This window comes from Vulpes lagopus, chromosome 8 (genome assembly GCF_018345385.1).
Source record: "Vulpes lagopus strain Blue_001 chromosome 8, ASM1834538v1, whole genome shotgun sequence".
Taxonomy (NCBI): domain Eukaryota; kingdom Metazoa; phylum Chordata; class Mammalia; order Carnivora; family Canidae; genus Vulpes; species Vulpes lagopus.
The window spans coordinates 89182711-89188028 of NC_054831.1; positions in this window are offsets into that span (position 1 = coordinate 89182711).

A 5318-nucleotide genomic window follows, 5' to 3' on the forward strand; every position below is an offset into this window, starting at 1 on the left:
AAAATTGCCCCAAGAAGAGTATGTGCCTATGCTCAAATGAACAGTGCATCCCCAAATATGACTGCTTCCATTCCGCATTGTTAGGGGCAAGTCAGTATTATGTTGGCCTGTGTTACTTCAGTCTTTGTTCTAGGCTTATGTATTCTTTATTTGGGTTTATTGTCTTATTTGGTGAATTTTTTCAGTAAATTTTATGGCAGCACCCAGAGGCCCTAGAGCCCATGGTGCCAAAGAGTGATTATTAAAATCATAGTTATTAATATAAACATCACCAAGAGATCGCTTATAATGGTGGAAGAAAAGCAAAATACTGAAATTACAGTTGCCAAAGCAAGGCATCACTACTGCTCACTCTTTCTTTTAAATGCCTCCTCTCTGTTCTTCAGAAGATCAAGTTAGGAGATCCTTATAAGGTAGTTCTGGAAAAGGAGATTCCAGATCAAGTGCTTACAAATGGCTAAAGACGCAAATACAAATACATAACTACTGCATGTGGAGAAGCTTATTTATAAGTGATTTATGAATTAATGTATGCAATGGTTATTTCAGCAGGCATTTAGCTCTCTTGCCTTGGATAGAGTAAATAGGTTTGACTGCTGGACAACCCACTTTTGAAATGTTCATCTTCTCAAAATACACCATGGGTCAGAGAAATTATCAGTAAAGATGAAGCAGAGCACATAAAAGACAAAGGGTTTAGACTTCTGTTGGTCACTGAGAAAAAAAAAAAAAAACAACACAAATCATGAAGTAGACTTGTAAAAGAAAAAAGGAGGATAAGGCAGGAGGTTTTCCCAGTTTTTATTGGCTCCATTCCTTTTCCAGAAACAGAACGTGAAGGACAAAAAGGAAAGAGAACTGCCTGTTCTTTACCTACATGCTATCTTTTTTCTCTCTCTTCTCATCATGAGTGGAGGGTGGATAAAAAGAGTGTGGAAGAAGGAGGAGAATGTGATGAAAGACTGCACAGAATGGCATCGGTAAGTTCAGAGGAGAAAGTAAAGGCCCAGAAGAGAACACAAGATTTTCTGCTGCCACCATCTAAAATGTGACTCAGAGAGTGTCTGCAGCTACTGAGAGATACTTCTCCATCCTTGGTTAGATCTCTGTTACCTATCTAAAAAATATCCAATGCTGAAGTCAAAACTAACTGTGGCTAAATATCAAGATCCCTTGGGAAATTTAGCAAGTCTACATATGGCCCATCTCTACCCCAAAGGTGTTCAGTGAGGTTGGCAAGACTGGACATTTACAAAACTTTAAAGTAATTTTGATGCCCTTCAGGATTGAACACCAAGGAAATGACCGACAACAATGCCATTTAACTGTTAGGTGCATGCGAAATTTGTGGGAATCTCGGTAAAATGTTAATTATGAATCTGTGACCTGGAGTAGAGCTTGAAATTCTGTATCTCTAGCAGACTTCTAGGTGATCCTGATGCTCTTGCTCTCTGGACCCCAGTTTGTGTGGCAAGGGTTTAAAGAATCTTAGAGTCAGACTATCTGAATGTGAAAACTGGATTAAAAGACCAATATACTTCTCCCTCTCTAATGTTGGCCCTTTCATTCTGGATAATAACGTTTTTAAAGGGTCATTTGATCAGTGGAAACAGAGACTTTTTTTTGTTGTTATTAATATTGCCCATGCTTTGAATACAAGTTAAAGCATTGTGTTAGGAGAAATCTTTATACAGATTTCATTTGCTTCAAAGTTAGAATTCCCCAATCCCTTGCATCTTATTACACCCCTCTCCCAGAACAATGCCATGACTGCCTAGATTCATTTTACAGGGTAGGTTTGGGGAAGGCTAAGAAAATTTTAACTAGAGAGAAATCTTGCGACTGGTGTATTTATCTTCTGTCCCTGAAGGACTTAACTTTGTATCAGTAATCACATTTTACTTTAGCATCAGTATTTTTTCACAAAAACTGAATTTCTTCATCTGTAGAATAAAAAATATAGTGATGCCATTTGAGGCCTAGATCAAGGAATTGATGTAAAGTTCTTCAGCATCTAGCAAACAATAAGAATTCAATAAATGTATTATTGTAACAATATTCCTTCTACTTAGCACTCCCTGCCAATTTAGTCAGAAGATGGCTAATGAAAAAAAAAGAAGAAGAAGATGGCTAATGACCCGTGGAAAAGAAACAGGATCAAGTTTACAGAAGTACCCAGTCTCTTCCTCTGGTTCATTTGGGTAAACTGAGTCCACTGTATTCCAATCTCTCTTCCTAGGGCTCTTCCCAGCTCTCATGAAGTTGCCTCCATTGTCCAAACATGGACGAGCTCCCTGGATTTCTCCGATAACAGAACTCGGAGAAGAAGCAGAGAATTTTTTGTCCAATGAGCATGGATAATTAATTGCTGACAGTTTACTTCCTGTGCTTGAGATATGTTTCTAGAAATAGTAAGAAAAACTTCTTACAAAAAATTAAAAGGGGGGTAGCCCCAGTGTTTCAGTGGTTTAGCGCCGCCTTCAGCCCAGGGCCTCATCCTGGAGACCTGGGATCGAGTCCCACGCCAGGCTCTCTGCATTGAGCCTGCTTCTCCCTCTGCCTGTGTCTCTGTCTCTGTGTGTCTCTCTCTGTCTCTGTCTCTCTCTGTCTTTCTGTGTGTGTGTGTCTCTCATGAATAAACAAATAAAATCTTAAAAAAAAATTAAAAGGGAAAACTGAGTTTACAATTCAGCCTGAAGGTGCAGGACTCTCTACATCTCAGTTCAGACTTGAGCTAAGAATCACACAATCTATAAAACACTCAGTTCTTCATGAGTTCAATTAAAGCCATGGATGCTCAAATGCAGACTATTCTGCTTTGTGTTGTGATTAAATTGCTCTTGTGCAAGTGGAGTCTGGTTTTACTACTTTTTTCAACACTCAGCTGAATTCTATACTTATGTTCAAAAGGCCAGGATTAATCTGATCTCCATGCTGTCCATATTTCCTCCTGGTTTCTCTAGCTAATCGCTTCTCGGCCTTTTGGCTAAGATCAAGTGTGGTTTCTCTAGCTAAGCACTTCAACTAATCTTTGTAGAAGGGGAGATTAATGTAAAAGGAATAATGAAACATTTGACTGATATTAGGTGCTTGTCATTCTTCATTAGCTGCTCCTGAGTCACCTTCTTAAAACCCTGCAAACAGAATAAAATGGGATATGCCTATAGTCCACGTAGCATGTTAATAAGAAGAAATGTAAATGGGGGAAGACTTTCATTTTGCCAGAATAAACAGAGCGATATGCACCTCTCCATCTCTCAGCTTTTTGTACTTTCTCCAGGGGCTCGGTCCAATTAGCTATTTCATATTAATCACTATTTGTGCAGTTGATTCTTCCTGTGGCAGCTTTCCATTTTCAGGTGCCCGGAAGATCAAAAGGCTTTTATATTTCCTCAGATACTCTACAGGATCCAAAAAGGAAAACAACAATATTTTCTGTGTGCATTAGGATTTATTCTTTTCAAATTCATTCCATGTTTTAGCTCCTTGACACTCAGATCCCTTAAGAAATGTTCAAGCCAAAAAAAAAATTGAAATGTTCAAGACATACATATGTCTCAATAAGAGGCATCAAAGATAGTATTAAACTTTGCATCTAGTAGGTATTCAAAATAATTTTTCCAAATGGCTGGATCTCCATTTGACAGGTAAAGGAAATGAAGCACAGAAATTTTAAGGGAAAAAGAAGATAGAAGTATTTAGGGACTAAGGTTAGATGAGCTCCCATTTCTCTTGATAACTTTTTTGGATGCTAGCAAATAAGTAGACCTCAATAAAAGGTTTAATAAAGCTTATACAAGGTATAATTGAGCTACTCTGACCAAGTGAACTACAAGTAAAGGTATGTGAGACAAGTCCACAACAATGACAAATTCAAAATATTTGTAGCACTTGTATTTTGGACAGTATTTCTTTCAGCTATTTATGTAAAGTAGCCAAATAACCCAAATTAATTTAGTAATTGGAATTTTCATTATTCATAGAACCATTTGGGGTCAATATACTTTTAGTCTACACTAAATAAATGCATTAAAAGGATAACATGTAATTGGTTCTTCCTCAGGCTTATACATGAAACTAATATTTTAGACAAATTAACTTTGGTTATGAAGTTGAAAATTTAGATTCAGTCTCCTTTGAAGCATATGTAGATATGACATCCTCAGACCTCCCTTTCAAAGAGTTTCTAATCATTCTTTTAATGATTAGAAAATGTATTGCATTTTCAGAAGAGCCACCTTATGTTAGCGTTCTCAGTCTTTTTCTCCTGGAGGATACTGCCTTCTTAAAGAGCCTGTATGTGCTGCGCTGGTAAGTATCACATGTGGTAGATGAGCCCAACCGCCTTGACTTCAGGTGATTGGAATAGAATGACCCCTTGACTAGATTACCTTTCCCATAGTTTTCAAATACGATCTACAACACTGAGTGAACTGGTTTGGGAAAGCAGGTTCAGAAGCTAAGGTTTCCTCATTTTGAGCACCTACAGCTGGCCAGAAGTAAAGGAATGAGTTGGGAAAGCACAGGAAAGCAGTTAAAAAAAAAAAAGCGCTGAGAAGAGAGGCAGAGAGAGAGAGAGAGAGAGAGAGAGAGAGAGAGAGAGAGAAAGTGGTTACAATAGGCAATTCCAGCAAAAACGTATCCGTGACTTTCCCTAACATAAGAGTATACTCTTACACATAAGAGTGCAAAAACTACCTTAGACTTCATTGTAGTAAGATAGTATCTTACACCTTTAGGCAGTATTTTCACTTTTTTCTTTTTAGGTTGGTGGCTTCAACTTCTAAAACCATCAGAAATATGTAATTGCATAAAAAACCAGCTATCATCTTCTAGAGAAGGGTATTGTTTAAGGAGCATTTTATGCTTTACAAATGAAAAATAATAGACAAGGAGTGCATGGGTAGCTCTGTTGGTTAAGCATCTGTCTTCAGTTCAGGTCATGATCCTAGGGTCATGGGATCGAGCCCCATGTGGAGCTCTTTGCTCCAGCAGGGAGTTTGCTTCTTCCTCTCCCTCTGCCTCTCTCATGCTCTCAAGTTGATTTTTTTTTTTAAAGAAGGATGCCTGAGTGGCTCAGTGGTTGAGTGTCTGCCTTCAGCTCAAGACATGATCCCCAGATCCTAGGATCAAGTAACTGCATGGGGCTCCCCACGGGAAGCCTGCTTCTCTCTCTGCCTAAGTCTCTGCACCGCCCCCCCCAACTGTGTCTCTCATGAATAAATAAATAAAATCCTTAAAAAAACAGAAAAGGAATAGATAAAAAATGCAATTGCTCACACACACAAAAAATCAGAAACCTAGGTCTCTGAATGAAG